Below are 27,497 nucleotides of genomic sequence, written 5' to 3' on the forward strand. Positions count from 1 at the left end.
CCCAGGTCTCATAACAACACCTTCAACACAGCCCACCCCAGAATATGTCAGTCAATGTCACTGGCCTAGAGTGTGTCCCCAATTCTGGCAGACTCTGTTTGTCCTCAAGTTGATCTAAGGTTGGGCCTTCCTTGGAGGGATGGACGGGAAGGAATGGACGGCTCAGTATGGACTGTCTCTTCTACTGCGTCCTTGGTGGTCCCCTAGGGAACCAATGGGCATATGTGGCTCTTGGAACAGTGTTGGGGGGTGTTATTCAGGTGACTGGGCTATTTGGGCTATCTGCATCTAGCTGCTGAAAGGAAGTGGGTCCCCAGACTAGTTCTGGGGTGATTCTCTGAGCCCTAGAGTACGTTGTCCCTATCCCCTGTCTCTTGTATGTTTCCTTCATTTCTTCCATGGTCATAACTAACCCACTTGTCAAGGTCTGGCTCTCTGAAAAAAGTCTCTTTCTCACTCTGGGCTATGCTGATGGCCGTGTGTGTGTGTGTGTGTGTGTGTGTGTGTGTGTGTGTGTGTGCATGTGTGTGAGATCTTACATGTTGAGGTCAGAGGATAACTTATCAAGAGTCCATTTTACCTCTCCATCATGTGGGTCCCAGGAGATCACACTCTCGTCCCTAGGCTCGGTACCTGCTGAGCCACCTGCTAGTCTGACTGTCTGCAGCTCCCATCTCTTTCTGTGAGGTGACCCTGTAGATTTTCATAGCATTTCAAGTCACTTGCTTATTATGTGGTCAGGCCCAACTCCTCTGCACTCCCAGTGCCTTTATCCACACTGGCCATGGCCCCCTGCGTTGGGCTGTTCCCCCCTCTTCCCTATTTCTTCACAGCTTTCATCTCCTCACTGTGACCATCTTGCTTGTCCTTGGGTGCCGTTGGCCATTGGCTGAGGCCCCACAGAGCTAACTGTTGCCTGAGCCAGCTTGGTCAGCAGTCTAGGTCTCTGAGCTGTGTCTCTAGGCTCCTCCCTTGGGCCCTGGCGGGTGAGGGTGTCTATAGGGACATTGATTCAGATGTTATTTTGGGTTCCCCTTGGGCCCAACAAGCTCCGGGGCCTCAGGCCTGTTTAGACGGCCGGGCCGGATGTGACTGGTTCCAGGCCTCAATACGGGCCAAGTGAGTAAGGTTGGGCAGGAGGGCAGGCAGGAGGCCCGGCAGGCCAGGAGAGCCAAGGAATGGCCCAGCCTCTCTCCTGGACTGTGCTTGACCCTGATCAGAGAGAGGCCCTGCCTGCTTTATTCTGGATTCCGCACTGTCTCATGTCTGGAGTCTGGGTGCTATTACACATGTTCTGGGGAGTAGCTTTAGGATTTCACACTCCTTGAGTTAGAAGGCCAAACACGGAGACTGGGTCTCCAAGGGCAAACATAATCATACCTCACATAAACACGTATGTTCCAAAGCTAAGGGGGCTTGAGATGAGCAAGACCCATAGCAGTTTGAACCTGGCACCTCCCCAGATCCCCCTCCTAACAAGCTGGACCTCGGAAGCTGTTTGGCTAGAACCCACGAGTAAGCAGACTGGGTGGTGGATCTGCTGAGAGAGCCCTTGTTTAGCACCCTAAAGACCAGAGTTCCATCTCCAGTACTTCCCAAACCAATCGTGGTGCTGTAAATCCCAGTGGGATTGGGAGGTGGAGGCTGGAGGATCAGGAGTTCAAGATCACCCTCAGATACAGCATGGGTTTGAGACCAGCCTGCGCTACATGAGACTTTGCCTCAAAATTCCCAAACCAGAACTCCTGAATTGTAATTGTCCAGGGCTCCCATGTGGGGGTCTTTCCAGCCCTGAGTTTTGTATTAAGTACCACCCCGAGGCCAAGCTTGCCGATCACATGTGGCAAGTGGGAACTAGGAAGTATTTCCCCAATCTGCCACCACATCCCTGTTTTTCCAAAGGCACATATTCTCTGCCAAGATGTAAAGACTCATGGGTATCCTTAGGCTCTGTCTAACAGGTCCTAGTGAAAACAGGTCCCACCGGTGGAGGCAGTTCTGGTGACATGGGCCCATCACTCCAGCTGCTTGGGAGGCTGAAGCAGGAGGATCAAAGGTTCAAGGACTGCCTGGATTATAGAAGGGTTATAAAAGGGGCGGCTTTGTGGCTGGGGAGATGGCTCAGCCATACAGGTACAAGGATCTGAGTTCAGATCTCCAGGCTACACAAAACAACCAGGTATAGTCGGGTGCATTTATAACCCTGAGTAGTGACGGTAGAGGCAGGTGGACAGAACCCTCCGGCTAGCTGGTCTAGTCAATGATGAATGCTGTGTTCAGTGAAGGATATGGTGGAGGGACGAGCAAGATGGCCCAGTGGGTGAAGACATTAGCCACTAATACTGATGGCCGAGTTTGATCCCTTAGGACACGTGGAAGAACAAGAGGGTTGATTGCAGTGAACTCTTTTCTGATTTTCACATGGGGACCACAGCATGCATACACCCCTACATGTATACATACAGAGAAATAAGATCATGTAATTTAAATAAGATAAGGTGCAGTGCATTTGAGGAAGACGTTTGATGTTGACCTCGGGCCTCTGTGTGCATGTCACATGCCTCACAAGGACTTGCCTAACATGCCCCTGACCCTGCTAAAAAGGGCAAGGAGACACGAAGACTAGAGATTAAGACACACCTTTTGAAGCACAAGCTGGTTGACTCCCTCTAGTGACCCCATGTCCAGAGATAGTAACAAGACAGACCCTCTCTCAGTATAAGATGGGACATTGTCGCTGGTTCTCAGGTAGGACATACCCAAAGTCTGTCTGGTTTGGAAAGGCAGAATTCAGTGTAAAGAAAGGTTGCTCACTACTGCCCACCTATGGTGAAGGTTACACGGGCACGGGGTGATGGAAGTTGTCCCTCTGAGGACAGGGGACCAGGGTGTTGGCTATGCGCACAGGTCGGAGGCTGTGGACCTATGTGGCACAACCATGCAAGCTCCCATGGCAGGGAAGGCCCGGGAACCAGACTCGGGGGACTGTACAAGTAAGGACTGCGCAGGCGCAGCAGAGCCCACGTTCCCACTGCCAGCTCCCATCCATGCTTCACTGCCCTCCGCAGGAATGCACGACTTTAGAATCAGGCTACGTCATCCAAGAAGCGTTCCATGTTTTCCTTGGTGTGTGCTCTGGGAACGCCGCGGGAACAGCCATCCACACTGCAGGCCGCATACTTGGGTGGCTGCCGGGGCTGACAAGCCACCCTTGCCAGCTGTGTCCTTGGTCCAGCGGGGCTTTGCCTGTGCAGTGCCACCTGCCTGAGAAAGCAGCTTGAGGAGTCGTGGGAGCAGAGATCAAGGCAAGGGATGTTTGCAAGGGATGGGGTCCCTCTGTCCTTATCCACCCACCTATCCTGATGCTCAAGTGCTATCTGTGAGCCTGAGAGACAGAAAAGTAGATGCTTCAAGCCATTCCCCATCTCAGCCTGACCCTCCATGCACTGGGCTGGCCCCAGACTTTTCCAGTTCTGAGAGCTTTAAAGTTAGAAACCTCCAGTCTTGCTTTTGAGAGTTCACATGAGCAAATGCAGAATCGGACCAAACCTAACTTTAGGACCACCGAGAGCCCTGGTCTTTGTTATATGCACACACAAAGCAGGTGTACCCCAAAACTCTGCACTCCCGTGTGTGTGTGTGTGTGTGTGTGTGTGTGTGTGTGTGTGTAGGCCAGAGGCCAATGTTGGGCATATTTATTGATGGCTCTCCACCTTACTTTTTGAGACAGAGTCTCCCAGTTACCCTGGAGCCCACCCGTTTGGTTAGACGGCTGGCTAGCAAGGCCCAGGGCTTCCTCCCGTCTCCACCTCCTCAGTACTTGGGAAACATAAGTGCTGTCTTTTTATGTGAGCACCAAGGATCCGAACTCAGGGCCTCATGCTTGTTGGGCAAGCACTTTACCAACTGAGCCACGTCCCCAGCCCCTTTACTTCTTGTTTTGAGACAAGGTCTATGCTGGTCTTGAATTCATAACCCAAACAAACTGGGTGAGGGAGGGGTGTCTCCCTTTTCCACTGGGGACCCTGGTACTGGCATAATCTCTGGTGTAGTGGGGTTTCCCAGAAGTCTCCAGTGAATATGTTTTGCTTCCCTTGCACTTGGGTAGTGACTAATTCTCTCATCCCTCAGAAATGTCTCCATGCCATGGAGGGTGCCCTCAGAGGGGAGGTCTGAGGTGTGATGGGAGACCCTCTCAGCTCTAAGGATATGAGTGGGCTGCACCTGAACCTAGCTCCGAGCCCTCGAGTTTATGTGTACTCATACATGCAGGAGCCAGTGAGGTCTAGAAGCGGGAGTCAGATTCCCTGGGGCTAGAGTTATAGGGGGTTGTGAGCTGCCGACCTTAGTCTTCTGCAAGAGCACTATGGGCTCTCAACTGCCAAACTATCTCTCCAATGCCTGCCTTTAGTCTTTTAAAAAGATTCTATTGTTTTTTACTTGTATGTGTGTATGCATGTGTGTATTCATAGAGGCCACAATAAGGCATCCTACCCCATGGAGGTGGAGTTACATACAGGCAGTTGTGAAGCACCTGACGTGGGTGCTGGAAACTGACCTTGGCTTCTCTGAAACAGCAGCAAGCACTGTGAACTACTGAGCCGTGTCTCCAGCTTCAGCTAGGGTTTTGATGGTTGAGTAGGAGTTTGCCAGCCAAGAAAGAGCTCAGCGACAAGGAACTGTCTGTGCGAAGGGCACAGAGGTGGTTGGAAGTGTAAGGTGCATGCAGGGAAGACATGGTTGAGCTGTGGCAGAGGAAGGACAAATGGCCACGAGGATGAGGATGGAGGCTCAGGTGTTATCTCAAGGGTACCGGGGAGCAAGCTCTCAGAAGGGTGAGGTCAGGTTTGGGAGATGAAAGTGAGCCCTTGGGTGCCAGGGTTTGCAGTTTGCTTGGACAGCTGAGCGGAGCTGGGCAGGGTTCACAGGAGGACGTGGTCACCCAGGAAGAGGCATAGTGGTTAGAGTGCAGGGAAGGATTAGGGGTCCTGCATGCTGCAGGGAAGTACAGAGAGCTGTGTCTGGGCTTGGGAAACCACAGGGCCCCTTTCCATCCAACATGGTTGCCTTGTGTCTCCGGCTGGTACGGGGAGCTGGGTGTCCGGTGCCTGGTGTTTACATCCTTGACATACCTCTGGCCTCTTATCTTTGAGGGTCTGTCATGCGTGCCCACCTTGCCAAGTGGCCCCATCATTACTTGCATCGTAAATCAAACACCACTCCCTGACACTTCCTTGCTTCCCCACCCCACCCTGTCTCACCTGCCTCCAGAGGTAGATAGGGGCCCAAGTCTGTCCTGAGGCTGCTCATACACCAGTTAACACCCTCTTGGCTCTTCTGGGAGGCCATGTCTATACTCCATAAAATACCTGAGCCACAGCCTCAGCTCTCTGGGGTCTTGTGTGTCTCCTCTATGAAATGGCTACATTCACTCAGCCATTCATCAAACATTTACAGTGGCGAGGTACAGACATAAAGATGGATCAGGTGGCTTCTCTTGAAGGAACGACAGACAGAATAAAGAGAGGAAATCCTCAAAGGGTCTCATGGTCCAGGGCTGAGGCCGACAGGTACCGCAGTATGACTGAGACATTATGGTCCCTGATTTCTGGAGAGGGGAGTGGAGTGGACTGCTAGTTGAAAGAGGGACGGGGACATCACTATTAGGACAACCCAGCAACTGTTGGTGACAGAAATGTGTACAATAGAGGATCGAGCAAAGAGAGTTGAAAGAAAATGGAAGTAGTGGGGCAGTGACCAGGCTCTGCTAGCTGGGGAACTTTGAACATCATTTGCAGAGGGTATGGGAGCCAGGGAAGGATCCCAGAGAGGGTAATGTGTTCAGATTTGCAACCTGGAAAGGTCCTTAGGGTCCTAAGAGAGGCATGTGGAACCAGGCGTAGGCCTCAAGATGCCTGGGGAAGGGGAGGAGGGATGTATAAGCAGCAGGGAGTGGGGTGGAGGTGTCCAGGTGACTTTACAAAGCTGTCACTCAATCTGGGCCCCAAGGGAGACAAATGAGAGTAGGGATGCCTGGACAGTGTGTGGCCCACATCTGTGTTCCTGAACTGTGTTTGTTGACTGGCCTACAGATGGATCCTGTCTTGGAAACAGTGGAGGGTGTTCTTAGGTTTTCTTAGGTTTTCCAGGATTCAGAGGCTGAGGCTACTTCCATGCCTGTATCTCCAGGCACACTTGGATGTCCTTGCAACCTTCATGCCCTTGCACACTTGTATGTCCACGCACACCTGCATCACTATCCACACCTGCATCACCACCCGCACCGTGTCTCCAAGCCCACATCCCCATCTTTCCATTCCTGTGCCTTAATCTGCAACTGAGGCTCCTTCTGCACTCCGATGTGCCCACACCTCCATCGATACCTGTGGCTCCCTTCCCGCCGGTGTCTCCTTCAGAACCATCATCACCATCTGCATCTGCGTTCTCACGCAAACTACCAACTCCATCTGCACCCGTTGCTCCATCCGCATCCGTGTGTCCGTGCACGCTGGCACCTCCATCCACGCCTCCCTACCACACTTCCAGCAGGACCCTGGTCCAGACACTCATTCTCAAGCTTCCTCATGCTCTGACCCTTTAACACAGCTCCTCAGGCTGTGCTGACCCCGGACCACAACATTATTTTCATTGCTACTTCATAACTGTAATTTTGCTACTGCTATGAATTGTAACAGTAAATCGGGACCCACGGGTTGAGAACTCTTGGTCTGAGGTGTCTCCTTCCCTGTGTGGAGGCCTCTGTTTGCCTCAAGCACCAGGTTTTTGCATGCCTTGCCACAGTGCATTCAGAGGATATGAGAAGAGGGCTCTGGGGGAGTCTTGAGGGCCTGTCCCTTTAGTCTGTCCCCACGGCCTTGTGTGAAGCATAGATGCTTTCAGAGCAGGTGACAATTTCAGAAGGAGGGAGCTTTGTTGGCAACCCCTGACCTCTCCATGACCCTCCCCTGTTTGTGGTCTCCCACCAGCCTCACAGCCCCAGCCTTGACCTCACGTCTGTTGGCGGTGAGCGAGAGGGAGATAAGGTCCCCTTAGGCAGGTTGTTCCCCTACTGGGTACAGACAGGAAGGGCGGACCACACTGCCAGCCCAGAGGACCCATGACTCACCGAGTGGGCAGGGCCCGCTATGTCCAGGAGGAAAACCACTCCCAGTGGATAAGGCTGGTGGCAGGGCCACTTGCACCCCACGCATCGGCAGGACCTCAGGTTTATTTCTGAAGCCCTTCCCCACCCTTGTGTTCCAGAGACATTCTCTACCAATTTACTGTAGCAACTCCAAAGTCCTATGCTCTTTGCTTTCAAGCTGTCTGGAGTTGCCTTTTGTTTTTGTTTTGTTTTTTTTTTTGGAGACAGGGTTTCTCTGTGTAGCCCTGGCTGTCCTGGCACTCACTTTGTAGACCAGGCTGGCCTCGAACTCAGAAATCCGCCTGCCTCTGCCTCCCAAGTGCTGGGATTAAAGGCATGCGACACCACGCCCGGTGCCTTTTGTTTTAATTGCACATGTGTGCGGTGCATGTGCGTACACATGTATGTGTATGCATGTGTGTGTGTGTGTGTGCATACAGTATGAATGTCAGATGTCAGTGCGAGGGAATTGGTTCTCTCTTTTTCCTCTGTGGGTCCCAGGGATCGAACTCAGGTTGTCGGGTTTGTCAGCAAGTGTCTATCCATTGAACTACCTCGCCAACCCTGCTTCGTCCTTTTTGTCCCCGTCCTCCTTATGGGGATACAAAACCAATATGCATTTAGTGAAACTATTTCAAATGTTAAGTTTTGATCTACTCCTGAGATAGTAATACTCTGGTTTTTTTTTTGTTGTTGTTTTGTTTTGACACAGGCTTACGTAGCCCAGGCTGGCCCTAATTCACATTACCCTCCCCTTATTCCTTAGTCACTGAGGATAACCTTGAGTTCCTGATCCTTCTGTCTTTGCCTCCATAGTGCTGGGAGGATGGCATGTACCCCCATAACGGGTATGCTGCTGTGGGGGTGGTGCCAGACACATATATATGATGCCAGTTGTGTGCCTGATCACAGCTCCCTGCCCCAGCAGTGATACAGATTCCAGGCAATCGAATTGGAATTGCTGTAGCAGAAACCAACCCGGAATCATTCAAGAGTGTACATCGCAGACACGTTTAGCACATTTAACATGTGGCATACCTACCTAGCTCTCTACCTGGCTCCAAGACGTGTTCCCCAGTCCCCAAAGGGAACCTCTCCCCACAGCAGCATACCCGTTATGGCGACCCACATTTTACAGCACATATCAAATGCCGTAGAGAAGTTGTCAATAAATCAGGAGGGAAAGCAAGCAAAATGACCGAGTAAATGCTGCTACCTCTCCCCTCTATCCTGTTTCATTTTCGGTTAATCGTGGTCAACCACAGTCTGAAAATACGAGATGGAAAATTTCAGAAATGGCCAATATGTGTTTTCAATTGTATGTTGTTCTGAGTGGTGCGGTAAAACTCCTGCGTCTGCTCCATTGCATCCTTCAAAGGGCGGGAACAACTTCTCTGCCCCCGAATCCATACTGTGTATGCTACCCTCCCGTCAGCCACTCAGTGGCTGGCTCTGTCATCAGATCTCGTTGACCAGTGCTTCCACTCTGTATATACTACCCTCCCTTATTCACTCAGCAGCGGTCTCATCTATTAGATCAGCAGTCATCTAGCATATCCTTGCTGCCTACAGTCTTGTCAGTCACTCTGTAGCTATTGCCTCAATTCTCAGTACAGACCATATGTGCTACCCTGTCATTAATCACACAGACAACTCTAAGGAATCCAGTGCCTTCGGCTGCCCTCCGCGGATACCTGCCCACACAGACACAGACACAGACACAGACACAGACACAGACACAGACACAGACACAGACACAGTCACAAGACACACAGACACAGACACAGACACACACAGACACACACACACACACACAGACACAGACACACACACAGACACAGTCACAGACACAGTCACAGACACACACACAGACACAGTCACAAGACACACAGACACAGACACAGTCACAGACACAGACACAGTCACAAGACACACAGACACAAGACACAGACACAGACAGACACAGACACAGTCACAGACACAGACACAGACACAGACACAGACACAGACACAGACACAGACACAGACACAGACACAGACACAGACACACACACACACAGACACAGACACAGTCACAGATACAGACACAGACAGACACAGACACAGACACAGACACAGTCACAAGACACACAGACACAGACACACAGACACACACACACACACACACACACACAGACACAGACACAGACACAGACACAGTCACAGACACAGTCACAGACACACACAGACACAGTCACAAGACACACAGACACAGACACAGACACAGACACAGTCACAGACACAGACACAGACACAGTCACAAGACACACAGACACAGACACAAGACACAGACACAGACAGACACAGACACAGTCACAGACACAGACACAGACACAGACACAAGACACACACACAGACACACACAGACACAGACACAGACACAGACAGACACAGTCACAGATACAGACACACACACACAGACACACACACACACAGACACACACACACACACAGACACACACACACACACACACACACAGACACAGTCACAGATACAGACACAGACACAGACACAGACAGACACAGACACAGACAGACACAGACACAGACACACACACAGACACAGACAGACACAGACACAAGACACAGACACAGACACAGACACAGACACAGACACACACACACACACACAGACACACACACACACACACACAGACACACACACACACACACACAGACACAGTCACAGATACAGACATAGACACAGACACAGACACAGACACAGACACAGACACAGACACAGACACACACACACACACACACACAGACACACACACACACACACACAGACACACACACACACACACACAGACACAGTCACAGATACAGACACAGACACAGACACAGACACAGACACAGACACAGACACAGTCACAGATACAGACACAGACACAGACACAGACAGACACAGACACAGACAGACACAGACACAGACACAGACACAGACACAGACAGACACAGACACAGACACAGACACACACACAGACACAGACACAGACAGACACAGACACAGACAGACACAGACACAGACACAGACACAGACACAGACACAGACACAGACACAGACAGACACAGACACAGACAGACACAGACACAGACAGACACAGACACAGACACAGACACAGACACAGACACAGACACAGACAGACACAGACAGACACAGACACAGACACAGACAGACACAGACACAGACACAGACACAGACACAGACAGACACAGACACAGACACAGACACAGACACAGACACACACAGACACAGACACAGACACAGACACAGACACAGACACAGACACAGACAGACACAGACACAGACACAGACACAGACACAGACACAGACACAGACACAGACACAGACAGACACAGACACAGACACAGACACAGACACAGACACAGACACAGACACAGACAGACACAGACACAGACACAGACACAGACACAGACACAGACACAGACACAGACACAGACACAGACACAGACACAGACACAGACACAGACAGACACAGACACAGACAGACACAGACACAGACACAAGACACACACACAGACACACACAGACACAGACACAGACACAGACACACACACAGACACAGACACAGACACAGACACAGACACAGACACAGACATACTCATCAACAAAGTTTTAAAATAAACACAACAAGGCTGGGTATGAGTGACCCACACCTACTCAATCTCAACACCTGGTAGCTGAGGCTGGAGGATTGTGAGTTTGAGGCTAACCTGAGCTGACAGACTGGTTTCAAAGGCTACACTAGAACAGTACAGAGGACAAGTCACTTGGCTTGGGGCTGAACAAGTTTGTTTGGGTGTGTGTGGGGGAGATAGCTGTGAGGGAAGGCTGGCAAGAACAGAAACAGAACTAACTGGGGCACTCCTTCTGGGGTACACGGTGTAGTGCTTTCTGAGTAGCTGGATGGGAGATCTGAGACATGTCAGGTCACGGTCTTCACTGGCCCTGGACTCCTGGATACAGCAGAGTCTCATTTTCCAAACAAGAGGTCCAGACATGTGGCTTGCCAAAGATTTTTTTTTTTTAATTTGAGAATTTGTTTATATGAAAAGTCTTACCAAGGTATAAATAAATATTCGGGGCCTTTGCACACACACAGTATCCTATCTCTGGACACTTTCCCTGTCCACATTATTTCCACAACCACAGAGCTGTCCCTCTGTGGCCCCCACCTCAGGGACTTCCAGCCCTTCGATGGCTGCCTGTGATGCTCACCATCCTTTCCATTGCCCGTTCTTTCCCCTTACTTTCCACGCAGATGAAGCATCTCTTGTCTTCTTCAAGGTTTCCAGACATCCATTGCCTGGTGGGCTCGGCCGTGAGTCGACACTGTTAAACCTGTCAGGGCTCCCGCTGGAGTGGGGACTACCAGCTTAGCTTCAGATCATCTGAGTTTGAATCTACATTGCTTCAACCCTGCTTATCTCTCCTTGCTCCCCTGAGGTGGCTCCCCTAAGTCAGGAAGAGACTGGAAATAGTCTGTTTCCTGCTGCCAAGAGATCTAGGGTGTGTGAGGTGTCCTGGCCCTTTCATAGCAACATGTGTGGGTTGTCTAGACATCAGCCTGGTATCCTAGCTACTTGAGAGGCTGGGGCAAGGAAAGCTCAAGGCCTGGTTCAACCATGGAGTGAGTTCAAGGCCAGCCTGGGTAGCTTAGAAAAGGTAAAGGATGGCTGGAGATGTAGCTTATAGGTACAGTACCTGCCTAGATTCCCTAATGAGGGGCTAGGGGTGTGGCTCAGTGGTAGAACCCCTGCTTAGATTTCCTAATAAGGGGCTGGGAGCATGGCTCAGCGGTAGAGCCCCTGCCTAGAATCCCCCAGTGAGGGGCTGGGGGCGTGGCTCAGTGGTAGAGCCCCTGCCTAGAATCCCCCAGGGAGGGGCAAGGGGCATGGTTCAGTGGTAGAGCCCCTGCCTAGAATCCCCCAGTGAGGGGCTGGGGGCGTGGCTCAGTGGTAGAGCCCCTGCCTAGAATCCCCCAGGGAGGGGCAAGGGGCATGGTTCAGTGGTAGAGCCCCTGCCTAGAATCCCCCAGGGAGGGGCTGGGGGCGTGGCTCAGTGGTAGAGCCCCTGCCTAGAATCCCCCAGGGAGGGGCTGGGGCGTGGCTCAGTGGTAGAGCCCCTGCCTAGAATCCCCTAATGAGGGGCTGGGGGCATGGCTCAGTGGTAGAGCCCCTGCCTAGAATCCCCCAGTGAGGGGCTGGGGGCGTGGCTCAGTGGTAGAGCCCCTGCCTAGAATCCCCCAGTGAGGGGCTGAGGGCGTGGCTCAGTGGTAGAGCCCCTGCCTAGAATCCCCCAGGGAGGGGCTGGGGGCGTGGCTCAGTGGTCAAGCACCTGCCTAGAATCCCCCCTACCCCCACCCCACCCCCGTAAGGGGCTGGGGGCGTGGCTCAGTGGTAGAGCCCCTGCCTAGAATCCCCCAGGGAGGGGCTTTGGGTGTAGTTCAGAGTAAGAGCCTAGCATGTGAGAAGCCCTGGGTTCCATTCCCTACCCCATAAAACAGAAATAACTAGACCAGGAATCAAAGAAATCTTGGTCTAGAGTGAGGGACAGGTTGTCAAGAACAAATCCTTAACCCTGGATTCCAGTGTGGAGCCACCAAAGGTCAAAGGTAAATTCTCTGTGACTAGTCCCCTTCCAGGTATCTGACCTGGTCCCACTCCCATCCAAGAACTCTCCACCCCAGGAGGAAATGCCAGTCCAGACCTTGCTATTCCTTTAGGCCTGAACGGGTTCCCTCCACTTCCAGTCCAGGCCCACCCTCCCCAGCCATTTGGGCCACGAGCCGAATCCCACTCCACCCAGGCCAGGGCGAGAATTCCGGCCACACGTCCCTGTGATGTGGTCACGTTGGAAAAATGTTAATCAAATACTCTCCTCCATGTTTCCTTTCTTTCCCAGGCTGGATTCCTAGAAGACAGGAATTTATGGTGTGAGAGTTCCAGCCCCCGCAAACCCACAGCCAAGGTCAACAGCATGAGGCGGGCAGGGCTGCCAAACGTGGAGGGGAGCGGGGACTTGAGGAGCTGGGTGCACAAAAGACTGGAGTACATGCGTTAGCAAATCCCTCTGGCCTGCAGGTTCCCACACTAGAGGGGCTCACTCAAGTGGCTGCCAACCTGACCTGAGTAAGCCCTTGTTGGGGAGCAAGGCTTGTCTTGAAGACAGAGCCTGGGAAGATAAAGGGGGAAATGTCAGGAGGTAGCTCTGGCCTTTAGTGGATAGCTCAAGTGGATAGCTCAAGTGGATAGCTCAAGCTCAGCAGTACCCCTAGAATTCAGATGATGTGTAAAATGCTGTGTCCCCATTACCCTGACCCAGTAGTTGAGATAGGAAAAAGGCACTCAAAGTGGGAGCCTGCTTAATAACCTCAGTTCCCCTGGGATTTCCGAAGTGTAGTCGTTTTGGTGTTGTTTGAGTGCCTAGGTTTTTCAGGGTTCTCGGAACAGAATCAGGAACTCACATGTGCTAAACAAATTCTCTTACCAATTGGGTCTCATTTCCAGCCCCTCACTGGGGGACTCTAGACAGGGGCTCTACCACTGAGCCACGCCCCCAGCCCCTCCCTGGGGGATTCTAGGCAGGGGCTCTACCACTGAGTCACGCCCCCAGCCCCTTACTGTGTGTTTGTGTGTGTGTGTGTGTGTGTTTGTGAGCTCCAGGCAGGTGTAAAGGCCCTTAGTTCAGATCCCCATATGCTGATAATGCAAGCACTAGGGAGGTGGAGACAGAATGGTCCCCGTGCTTGCTGGCCAGACAGTCCAGCTAAATTGGTAAGATCCAGGTTCCATGAGAGACCCTGCCTCAAAAAACAAAACAAAACAAAACAAAACTAAAGTAGAACTGAAGAGAAGACGCCTATTATCAACCTCTGCACACTATATGCATGCACATGTACACACACAGGCACATGAATGCTTACACATCCACTCATACACACCCCACCCTGATCTCAAAGAGAATTTCACATATTACTAGCACCTGATTCTCAAGATCCTTTCTCTTGTGCTCCCATAACCCAGATTGAGTGCTCCCATAACCCAGATTGAGAGCATCACTCTACCTGGCTGTGTCTGAGACACTTCAACCTCAGAAAGACCAAAGCACGGTTTTTCTCCTCTTCTCCCCATAACCACACCCCAGCACGTCCCCACAGCAGCAAATTGTACCAGCTTGGAAGTAAAAAGGAGCAACTTGAGTGGGGAAGGGTTCATCTTGCCTCACAGTGTAAGGGTGCAGTCCATCATGGCAGGGATGGCACAGCGGCAGCAGGAGCGTGAGGCGGCGGGTGGGTCACGTGGCATCCACAGTCGGGAAGCATGAGATGGATGCTGGTGCTCAGCTCACCTATTCATTTTAAATTTCTTTTTCCATTTTTTTCCTTGTGTGTGTGTTCAAACTCGAGGAGTATTTTCAATTCTTCCTTCTCTCCTCCACCCCACTCCAGGTTCTGCTTGTCGCTGTGTGTCATGGGGAAGTCTCACATTTGTCTGTTTCTGTTTCTACCAATTGCTGTCTGGATTGCTCAGGACCCTTCAGAAGAACAGAAACATGGATCGAGTACACATTAAAGGGGAATTTATTAGACTGGCCTACATGATATGGTTGGAGTTCTCAAGCCATGACTGCCTCATACCACAGAGATGCAGAACCTGGTGTTGCTCAGTCCAAGAGACTGGAGGTTTCAACAGACCCAATCTGGGACCAAAGGCCTGGAGGATAGAGATCTGCCTGCCTCTGCCTTCCTAGTGATTGGGGTTAAAGACATATGCCACCATAGCCAACCCCAAACCTTTTTTTAAAGAAAAGACTTATTTTAATTTGATTGAATACCTATACTAGCATAAATGTACATATGCGAGTATAAGTATTCACCAAAATTAGAGGGAGGTATGGATCCCTGCGAGTACAGATAAGCATCTTGAGCTGCCTCGGGTAGAATTGGAATTGGAACTTGACCTCTCTGATAGAGCAGTAAGTAGTCTTTACCACGGAGCTGCTTTTCCACCTCTGAGTAACACTGATCTTAACACGTCCCATTCCTGAGACCCACCAATAGCTTTGCAGGCTGCAGAGCAGCATCGGAGAACCTTGTGAGAGCTTCAGGGTAGCGGGAGAAGTAGAGCAGAGGCCTGGGAATACTGCCAACAGGGGCAGCTGTGAGGTGTGGTGAGACACATCTGTAACCCCGGCCCTCTGGAGGCTGAAGTCTGAAGTTCAAGGCCAGCCTCTGCTCTATACCATATATAGTTATATCATATATAATGAAGTAGCCTTTTAAAACTGAACTCGAACAGCATTTGCTATATGCCTACTGTGTGTTGCTACATGCCTACTGTGTATCAGGCACCACACTGAGCACTGCACAGATATCAGCAACTCGTGCCCACCATAGCTCCAAAACGTGAGGTGCTTCCTGGAGGTGTCCCCATAGCTGCCATCAACTCCTCTGTGTATGAAGGGGTTGCAGGTAAAAGTCTTTCTTCATCACTCTTTCTACAGTAAAGAAATTTCTGGTATGTTCTACTTTAAACTATAGTACCTTAAAAAAAAAAAAACCCTTGTGTGTATGTGTGTGTCTGTGTGTCCCTACTTTTTTTTTTTTTTTTTTTGCGAGACATCCTATCTCAGTTTCCCGAGATTTCCCATTATTACTCGGTTTCCCATTCCTATCATTGAATGCATGAGACTATTATTCACTTAGAAAAGGTGGCCCACTGAGATGGGTTGGTGGATCAAGGTGCTGGGTGGGAATCCACGTGACCTGAGGTGGGTCCCTGAGACCTTTGTGGTGGAAAGCGAGAACCAACTCCTGCAGGCTGACCTCTGACCTCCGCAAGCGCACCATGCTTCCACGAGCTTCACACTAACAACGTAAATGAGAACAGCAGCAATACATAAAATAAAAAGGGTTATTTGGGCTCGGAATTTTGATTATGATCATTGGTCCATGATCGGTTCTGGGACTGTGGGGAGTTAGCACAGTACGGTGGGTATATGGGGGGTCGGGGGTAAAACCACCCATCTCATGACCAAGAATCAAAAGAAAACAAAGAATGAGCCAGGACTCCACAGGCTTCCATACTTCCAATGACTCTGTGACTGCCCACAAGGCCCTGTTACCTCCCAGTGGCACCACCATGGGGACCGAGTCTTTGACACGTATGGTTTAGGGAGCCATTCAAGGTCCAGCATCCACCCTTTCTCTTGCCTTATTGCACAGGCTAGCATCTCCAGCCCAGAGGGTTGCATTGCAAAGCCATCATCTTTAATTTGGGAGGTTTTATTTTCTGTTTGATGGATTTTCATGTCTAGTTCTCAATTCACTATGAACGTGTGAGGGAAGTATTATTTATAGGCCTTCAAGTGTTCCGCTTCATGGATGATGAACTGTGGGGTAACGTGCCCACACATATACATTTATTAAGTGGCAAAGTGGTTTGTACAGGCCTCTGCCAGTCGGACTTCAAAGCCCGCTGCTCTTAATGACCATGCTATAAAGCTTCCAATAAAACACTGCCTAAGTGACTAATAATTTAATAGCGAGATACTGCAGGAAGGGCCGTGTACCCGTGTAATAGCAGAGTGATTACAATAGCTGCAATTATATAGAAAAACCAAGTACAAACGCCGTACATGAAGCAACGGGCTCTCTCTAGCACTGGATAATTTGTGGTGAGAGGCAATTAGCCAGCATTCTATGCCTCACAGGAAACAATCTCCAGACGGAGTACAGAAGTTTAAGCGGTGAAACTCTAGATCAGCTTGTAGGAAATCAACGAGATTCTTCCTTACCCCCGGGAAAGGGCTTTCTAAAGGTTCTGTTCTTTCTTTACATTTTCCCAAGAACGAGACACACAGAAAAAGATGAACACAAGCCAATGAGGTGGCTCAGTGGGGAAAAGCTCTTGCCACCAGGTCTGATGACTTGAGTTTGATCCTGGAGACACACGTGATGAGAGGAGAGAACTCCATCCTGTAATTTGTCTTGTCACACACACACACACACGCACACGCACACGCACACGCACACGCACACGCACACGCACACGCACACGCACACGCACGCGCACGCACAGGCACAGGCACACACACACAGGCACACACACACACAGGCACACACACACACAGGCACACACACAGGCACACACACACAGGCACACACACACACACACACATGCACACACACACACACACACACACACGCACACACACGCACACGCACAGGAACACACACAAAGGCACACACACACAAAGGCACACACACAGGCACACACACAGGCACACACACAGGCACACACACACACACGCACACGCACACGCACAAGCACAGGCACACACACACAGGCACACACACACAGGCACACACACACACACACAGAGGCAGGTGCACACACACAGAGGTATACACACACACACCCACACACAGAGGCCCACACACAGAGGCATATATACACACAGAGGCACACACACACACACCTGAAGGCATGCACACACACACACACCTGGAGGCATGCACACACAGCGGCACACATACATACACCTGGAGGCGTGCACACACACACACACACACACACGCACAGGCACAGGCACACACACACAGGCACACACACACAGGCACACACACACACAGGCACACACACACAGGCACACACACACACACAGAGGCATATACACACACAGAGGCAGGTGCACACACACAGAGGTATACACACACACACCCACACACAGAGGCCCACACACAGAGGCATATATACACACAGAGGCACACACACACACACCTGAAGGCATGCACACACACACACACCTGGAGGCATGCACACACAGCGGCACACATACATACACCTGGAGGCGTGCACACACACACACACACACACACACACACACACACACACACACACACCACACAAATACATTTTTTAAAAAGACGAGCCTGTCTGGGCAGATGATGGCTCATTGCAAGGTCACTACTGTAGACAGTTAAGAAAAGGACCCTCTGTGCAGTGGGGAGCCACAGTGATGGCCCCCAGAGTGTCAACAGTCACTGAGGGATGAGAAACAGATGCCAATGTAGTTGCATGACCCAGGTTGCAATCCCCAGGTAGATCTTGGATGCTTACTAAAACCACACTCATGATGGTTCAGCTCTAGCCCTCAATGTCTTCCAGGGTTGGCCCCCCCAACCCAGGATGCTTCTCCAAGAGCAGACATCTATTTGGAGCTTGGCTGAGCTCTCTCTTGCATCTCCAGCCTCCTACAAGATCTTTTGGTGGACCAGATCTATTTCTCACCACTGTGCCCAGAGACTCCTGGAGCAGCTGAGCAGCCCAGATGCAGGGAATTGTGCCACCCTGGTTTCTGTCCCAGAATCTTAGACCTGGCTTTCTCTCTTAGGCCTGTACTCTGTGTCAATTGCCATAAAGACCCTTCTGCGTAAACCGTCTGTGTGGCGTCTATGAAGGCCCCCTCTCAAAGCATTCTTAGAAGGTTCTAGATGGCCCTGAGACTCCTACCCCAGAAGGGTAGGGTTGCCATGATTCTTGCCTTTCCCATCAGCCCTTGCTTCTCTCTGTCCATCCTGAAATCATGAAGCTATGAGGTAAGAGGCTAAATTTATCTGTAAGTCAATGTTGCTATGAGTCTGCTTTTTTTGTTTGTTTTTAATCTTATTTATTTTTATTTATTTAGGGTCTCATGTAACCCAGGGTGGCCTAGAACTTCCTATAAAAACAGGACAACTTTGAAACTCTGATTGTCTTGTAGTGCCAGGATTGCAAGCATGCACTGCTTCATCTTATTTATGGAAGTGTGAGGCTGGGATCAGGCCATCGTACCTGTTAGGCAGTCTTGTCTGTCAAAGCGTCAGATAGGAAGACAGGCTCCTTTGCCACTATTTTTCTGTCTGTCTGTCTTGCTTTGCATGTTGCATGTTCTTGTGCACGTATGTGTGTGTGTAGAGGTGTGCATGGAAGCCAAAGGGGTCTTCCAAAATTACTCTTTACCTGATTGTTGAAACAGCGTCTCACTGAATCTGGGCTCTGCCAATATAGCTAGAGGCTAGTTAGGCCGTGTGTGTGTGTGTGTGTGTGTGTGTGTGTGTGTATGTGTGTGGTGTGTGTGTGTATTTGTGTCCTCTTGTCTCCAGCTCCCCAGAGCTGAGATTATGGCCACATATTGCAAGGTCTGGCTTCTTTAAACAAGTTCTGGGGTTTGAACTCAGTTCCTCCATGCTTGCACTCTGAGCTCTCTCTTGACCAACTGAGCCACCTTCCCAGCAATGCTTATCTTGGTTTATTTGCAGAGCTGGGAATCAGACTCTGGACCATGCACGTAGTAGGCAGGCACTTTGCCTCTGAGCCACACATCTGTCTCTGGTCCTGATGCAGAGTCGTCCTTTAGTCTATTAGCTTCGGGGGATCAACAGAGTGGAGGACTCTGAAGGGTAAGTCAGAACTTCTATTTGTGATGTGTGTGTACATGTGCATGTGTGCGTGCGTGCGTGTGTGTGTATGTGTGTGTGTGTGACTATGTGCATATGGAGGCCAGGAGATAATATATAGGAGTCACTTCTTTCTTTCCACCTTGTGTGCCCTAGGACTTGATTTGGTGGCAAGCCCTCCTTACCCACTGAGCCTTCTTGCTGGTCCAATCTACTTGTTCATGACTGGCTATGTTTCCCTCTTACCCTGGTGCCCCCATAACCAGGATAAACAAGCAACTGGGACATAGCATATTTTTTTTTCTAGACTTTGAATGCAGTGGCCTTCCAGAGACTGGACCCCACCCCTTGTCCGGACTTGAACTTGCAGCCAAGCCCTCAGGCACCAACTTTGTTGCTGCCCAGCTCAAAGTCCTGATGGAGGAAGAAACGTGTTTTCAAAACCCCCCAGAGCCTGTCCATCTCAAACGAACACTTTCTCCTGTCTGTTCAATACCACCATTTTCCTCTTTGGGCCAGTCATGGGCTGAGATATTTATAACTCGCTCCTGGCACTCCATCTTGCCTAATTGGCGGGGCCTGGCGGGGCCCCCATCCGTCATGGTAAGTGGACCTTTCACCAGCCTCCGGAGGGCTCTCTGCCAGTCCGGACATTCCCAGGCCTAGGAGTCGGGGAGGCTGCCCTCCACCCTGCCCGCTCCCAAGGCTGCATCCAGAAGTCTCAGCCCCGCCAGCGGAGCCCCTGGGAGAGAGCATCTGACTAGGGCCATCTGTCACCTCTCAGCCAAGGGTGACAGCGATCCTTCACAGCATCTGCCCAGACATTCCCAGCCCTCTCTGCTGGCGGCCTCACTACTGTCAGCAATCACTCCATCCTTCTTAGAATGGCAGCCCTATCCTTGCTCTGCCTGGTGTGACCCTGTGGATCTCTTGCCTGCACAGTGAAACTTCAGGCCAGAGCCAGCCAAGAGCGCTGGTGCAAACCTGTAATCTCAGGTACTTGGATGATTGAGGCAGGAGGATTACAAGTTAGGGCCAGCCTGAGCTACATAAAGTGAGTTTAAGACATAAGCCTGGGCAACTTAGTGAGGGACCATCTCAAAATTAATAGTGAAAAACAAGCAAACAAACAATCAATGGAAGTGTGCCTCACTGATGGTAGACTTTTTACCTAGAACCCACCTTTGAGAGTCTGGAAGGGTGGCTCAGCAGTAAAGTGTCTGCATAGAATCCCCCAGGGAGGGGCTGGGGGTGTGGCTCAGTGGTAGAGCCCCTGCCTAGACTCCCAGTGAGGGGCTAGGAGTCAATAGGTTCAACTCCTATTACTGAAAAGAAATCTCAGTGGACACCTGATCCTGCCTGTTTCTTGCTCTCTATTTTAGCCACCATGAATAGCACGCTTTTCCCCCAGGGATAAATAGCCATCTGCAAGACTGTTTAGCTCTCTAGGTTGACTCCTTGGTGTCTTCCTTAGCCACTTGTGTTCCTTGAAGCTTGCTGTGCACCCAGCCCTCACCGTTAGCCTTCACAGTATTGGATCCCTGCCTGTACTTGTTTAAGAAGTCAAGTTCACCAGCCATTGAATCACTACACTGGGCTCTCCTGGCTTAGCCTCTCCTGAGACCTTGAACTCTTCTGAATCATGACCAGAGCTTTCCCTGCGTTACAGAACGGCTCTCAGCATTGCTGAGAAATCTGTCTTTTGTTTTATCCTTGACCCTACAGTTTGAGTAGCTTCCTCTTGGGATAGTTTATCATTAAGCATTGTTCATATTTTATTTTATTTCTCTTCCTCCTCTTTTTCCTCTTTCTCCTCCTCCCTCTTTCTCCTCTTCTTCCTCTTCTACCTCCTCCTCTTCCTCTTCTACCTCCTCTTCTTCCTCTTCTACCTCCTTCTCTCTTCCTCTTCTACCTTCTCCTCTTCTTCTTCCTCCTCTTCCTCCTCCTCCTCCTCCTCCCTCAAGATGGGATCTTTCCATGTACTTCTGACTGTCCTGATGCTTGCTTGCTGTGTAGACCAGTCTGGCTTTGAACTCACAGAGATCCTCCAGCCTCTGCCTCCCAAGTGCTGGGATGAAAGGTGTATAACACCACACCCAGCCATCATTATTTTTATTTCCAGTCTTTGAAACTGGAATGTTACCTTATCAATAATTTGAATTTTATATAATCTTAAGTTTTTGGTTATTTATTTATTTATTTATTTACTTGAGACAGGGTCTCTCTATATTCAAGGCTGGCTGTGAATTCACACACACACACAAAATCTACCTGCATCTGCCTTCAAAATGCTGGCATTAATATTCTATCATGCCCAACAATTTAAAAAAATTACATGTATATGTATTTCTGTGCACATGACTGCAGATGCACAAGCAGGCCAGAAGAGGGCATGGGATCCCTGGAAGCTAGGATTACAGGTGATTATGGACTTTCCAAGGTGGGTGCTGGGAATGAAATAGGTCCTCTGCAAGAGCAGTACATATTCTTAATCTTTGAGGCATCTTTCCTTTCCCTAATTTAAATTTTAAGTGTGTGTGTGTCACATGTTTGCTGGTGTGTGTGCACATGCATTTGTTTACTGGTGTGTGTGTGTGTGTTTTGCATGTTTGATGGTGTGCATGTGTGCACATGCATGTGAGTGTGTGTGTGTGTGTGTGTGTATGTGTGTTTGCACATGCATGGTTGTGGACACATGTGAAGTCCAGAGAACAGCCTGGGAGATGCCCATCTTGTTTTTCGAGACAGAGTCTCTCACTGGGACCAGAAATTTACCAGTTTGCCTAGACAGGATGGCCAATGAATCCCAAGGACGCTCCTGTCCCAAACCCCTAATTTATTTGCTTATTTATTTTACATCTATTTATGTTTACAGGCTACGGAGGAAATGAACACTCCTGTTGGACAAGTTGCATCATGGCATTCATGTAGATGACAGTGAACAACTTTTAAACATCCACTCCCATTTTCTATCATGTGGGTCCCGGGAATGGGCCCAGGTTTGGCAGTCATGGCCTTGACCCATCGAGCCGTCTCGCTTGCCCTCAACATTTATTATTGTTTGAGATGGGAGCTCAAGATGTAGCCCAGGCTGACTTTCAACTCACCAGTGCTAAGATTTCAGGGGAGTATCACTACACCCCGTTGAGTGACCTAATTAGTGTGTGCCTCTTGTCCCACAGAGGGGAGGCAGGGATACAGGGAAGGCACTGTAACCTGTTCTCGGGGAGAGCGGGCAGTGACCTGGACACAGGGATGGCAGCTGGACAGGAGAGGATCGGTTTGGCATTTCCTTTGGAGGCAGAATTGACAGGTCTTGGCAGAGGCTGGGACGTGGGTGGCGAGGGACAGCAGACTCCAAAGCTGCCTCCTAATTTTCTGGCCCCAAACACTAGGCGGGCGATGGTGCCATTTCCTGAGATGGGGAAGATGCAGAAAGGAACAGGCTACGGAGGAAATGAACACTCCTGTTGGACAAGTTAACTTCAAGTTATAATGTGTCCCGCCTGGTCAGTGATTGACAGAGCCCGTCTGGTCCACACCTGCCTAGGCAGGGCCCCTCGAGGAGGTTCTAAGCTCTGAAATTACTTGATTATATTATATTATATTTAGTTTTTAATTACCTTTTAAGTGTGTGTGTGTGTGTGTGTGTGTGTGTGTGTGTGTGAACTTGCAGAGCCATTCTGGCTTGGCAGCAGGTGCCTTCATCCCTGAGCCATCTCCTGCTCCCTGAGTAGAGTCTATTATCACCTGGAGACACTGGTCCAGAGCCTTCCCAAATGCCAATGTTGACAATTGAAATGCTCTGTTTTTGTTCTTAACAAAACGAAGGACAATGTCCTTGTTCTTGGGGCTCAGCTGGAGGTCTGGGTGTCTGTCAAGAATTCAGCCTAGCTCTCAGGTTTGCCTTTGTATCTCATCCTATGCCCACAGCCCCCTCAGCACAAGTCTCTCTCCTCCTCTCTCAAATGTGTTCATTTGTTCATGAAGGAGTGTGTATACATGTGTGACAACACAGATGCCCAAAGTTGGCCCTGGGTATCTTCCATGGGTTCCAGTATCTGTTCATGCTATCCTTTGAGACAGTCTCTCACTGAGTCCACAGCTCCCTGGAGATCTGCCTGTTTCTGGTTTTGCCCCAACCACCCAGTACTAGCTTTAACACATAAGCATCAGGCCTGGCTTTTACATGTGTCAGAGACCCAAACGCAGCTCCCCGTGCTTGTATAGGAGGGCCTGTGCCAACTACACCATCTCCTCAGACCTTGTTTTGTGAATTGAGACAAGGTCTCTAGCCCAGGCCAGCCTCAGACTCCCTATGTAGCCGGTGGTAGCTCTGAATCTCTGATCCTCTTGCCTCGACTACCTCTCAAATTTTGGGATTACAGGCCTGTACAACACTTTGAGCCATGCTGAGCAAGACCCCAGAGCTGTGGGCAGCCTGGGTAAGCATCCTACTAACAGAGCTACATAAACCCTGGCCCTGCTTTCTCCCCACTTAAAACAGGACCTCACCGTGTAGCCTTGGCTGACCCTGATCTCCTAGTCTTCTAGCTCAATTCCCCAAGGTCTCGGATGACAAGTGTGTACCACCTCAACTGACTGGCATCAGATTTCAGCTCAAATTCCATCTCTTCTGTCTATCCAGTAGTTGAAAGCTGTGTGCGTGAAGGAAGGGCTCTGCTTAGGTGAGATGGAATGGTATCCACTTTCCCTCCTAAGGGTCAGGGAGCATTCATTGGTATAAGGTCTGCAGAGACCTCCCATCTCTGGCAGAGCAGTTCATATACAGTGCAGGAGTTGTCCCTGTTATTTAGTACTGCTTGAGCTCACCCAGCCCACCATAGCAGAGTGTGTACTCTGAGTAGAAGGCTCCCAAAGTCTTCTTGCGCTGTTTTTACTTGTATTTGGAGGTGGGGTATAACTCAGGGCTTTGTGCATGCTAGGCAGGGTGCTCTACCACTGAGCCACACCCCCAGCCCCTCCCTGGGGGATTCTAGGCAGGGCTCTACCACTGAGCCATGCCCCCAGCCCCTCACTGGGGGATTCTAGGCAGGGGCTCTACCACTGAGCCACGCCCCCAGCTCCTCCCTGAGGGATGCTAGGCAGGGTGCTCTACCACTGAGCCACGCCCCCAGCCCCTCCCTGGGGGATTCTAAGCAGGGGCTCTACCACTGAGCCATGCCCCCAGCCCCTCCCTGGGGGGTTCTAGGCAGGGGCTCTACCACTGAGCCCCACCCTCACCAGCCCCTTTCCATGTCATACCACTGTTCTGCCTAGTCAGCATATAAGACAAGCCTTGCCTACAACAAATCCCAGTGGCATTCACACGGGGTGACTGAGTGCCCCCATCCCTTCTTGTTAGTGACACTGTTGGGAATCGGTTCCACTACCAGAGCCTTGCTGGGCTCCTGGGCTGCCCTGACTGGGACTTCAAAAAGCAAACAAGATTGGCTTGGGGCATAGTTTAGTGATAGAACCCTTGCCTAAAAGCTTCTGTTGAGGGGTAGGAGTGTGAATCAGTAGCAGAGCCCCTGCCTAGAACCCCCCAGGGAGGGGCTGGGGGCGTGGCTCAGTGGGAGAGCTCCTGCCTAGAACCCCCCAGGAAGGGCTGGGGTGCAGCTCAGTGGTGTAAAACTTGCTCATCATGTGAAAAGCAGGCCCTGGATTCTATCTCCATTACCACAAAAAGTCTTCTCCCCCCCAGCACCCGCCCCCCCAACACTGTAAAAATCCACCAACCTAGAGCCTGGTGTTCCTGCGCCCATAGCCGTGTTTTATAGCGAGGGATTAGGGTTTATTAAACTTGCTTCAGGGCCCATCAATTTCTCTGTTACTCACAGGAGCTTCCTCATCACCGGGCCTGGCAGAAGTCTGGCCTGTGTCATTGAGGGATGGGTTTTTGCTTTTATTTTTTATGTTTATCTAGCTTCTCTCTCATTCACTCATTTGCTTTTGCTTGCTTCTGATTCTGTTTCTTCTGGTCAAGTTTTTTGTTTTTTGTTTTTTGTTTTTTGACAGGGTCTTACAATATAGTACAAGCTGGTCTCAAACTAAGGATCCTCTTGCCTCATCCTTCTGAATGAGCAGAGCTTATTCTCTTTGAGAAGATGTGTGTGTGTGCGCGCGTGTGCGTGCACGCACACATGTGTGTGTATGTGTGTGTGGTATGTACATGAGTGTGGTGTGCGTATATGAGTGTGATGTGTGTATGGTGTGTATGTATGTGATGTGTGTGGTGCATGGTGTGTGTGTATGTGGTGTGTGTGTGTGGTGTGTGTGTATGTGTATGTAGTGTGTGTGTGGTGTGTGTGTGTGGTGTGTGTGTGTGTGGTGTGTGTGTATGTTGTGTGTGTATGTGGTATGTCTATGGTACATCTATATATGTGTATGTGGTGTGTACATGTGTATGCATGTATGTACACTGTGTATGTGTGTATGTGGAGGTCAGAGGCTGACATCAGGTGTCTTCCTCAATTTCTCTTCACCTTAGTTTGGGGGCAGGGTCTCTTTCAGCTGGGCTGGCCAGCCGAGAAGCTCCAGAGGGTGTGTCTGTCGCCATTGCCCTGTGCTGGGGTCCCAAGAGCGTGTTGGCACCCTCTGTACTGGGTTTCCTGGAGCATGCTGGCACCCTGGCTTTTAAGGTGGTTGGTTGCTAGGGATCTGAGCTCAGCTCCTCACACTTGTTTTGAGTAAGCACTTTAACAGCGCAGCCATCGTCCAGCCTCTTTTCCCAGCGCTTCCATGGTTTCTGTGTTCATACTTCCTGCCCTCACTTTCCAGGATGCCATCTCTGACCTGGCTCCATCCAGCTTGGGCTCCATTTCATCCTTGTCTGGGGAAATGGACAGCCTTTACCCCTCACCCTGGAAGTCTAAGATGCAAGATGTCAGCTGTCCAGGACGGTCACTGCTCTGCCCGTCTTGAGACACAGGATCATGACAATTCAGGGTGGTTTTTAGAATTCAGTACGAAAAAAAAAAAAAAGAATTCAGTACGAATGGGGATTACAGGAGTCAGCAAGGGAACAATGAGTACAGTGACAGAGCACAATGACACACACACACACGCACGTGCGTGCGCGCGCGCGCGTGCACACACACACACACACACACACACACACCAAAAACAAAACAAACAAACAAATACACCAAAAACCATTCTCTAGTTCATTTGGAACAGCAATTCAAGTATTAAAAAATATATATATATATTTCTGAAGCAGGGTCTCATGTAGTGGAGACTGGCCTGGAATTCACTATGTATCACAGGATGACCTTGAACCCCTGATCTTCCTGCCTCCACCTTCACAGTGCCAGGATCACAGGCATGAGCCCTCTACCAAGTTTATGTGGTGTTAGGGACCAAACTTAAGGCTTCCCGGATGTCAAGAGAGCATTCCACCAATTGAGCCCCGCAATGCTTCAACTCCCAGACAAGAAACAAGAGAAAGATTTTTATTTCCTGGCACAGAACACAGTGTGGGAGAGGCAGGGTCCAGTCCAGGCCTGGCTTGTGAACTACATAGGTTCTTCAGCCAGCTTCTCCCTGGCTGGCGCACTGATGACCGTCCCCAGGCTTGTATTAGCCTAGGGACCCAGGTAAAGGGGGGAGGATGGGTGAGGCTGGGGCTCCAGGCTATGGAGTTTCCCTTGGCCCCGACTTCCACAGGGGCTCCATTCCCAGTGTGATAAAAGAGGCATTAAGTGGGAGCGGAGAGGATGAAGTAAGGGAGAAGATATGAGTGACCGCGCCCGGCCCCCCGAGCCTGAGTCCTCCCTGCCCTGCTCCACCAGGAGGCCTTGGAAAAGGACAGGCCTTTCCCCAGCCTCAGCCTGTGCCAGGCA

The sequence above is a fragment of the Mus caroli genome, unplaced genomic scaffold (assembly GCF_978045245.1).
Source record: "Mus caroli unplaced genomic scaffold, Mus_caroli_1 scaffold_4, whole genome shotgun sequence".
Taxonomy (NCBI): domain Eukaryota; kingdom Metazoa; phylum Chordata; class Mammalia; order Rodentia; family Muridae; genus Mus; species Mus caroli.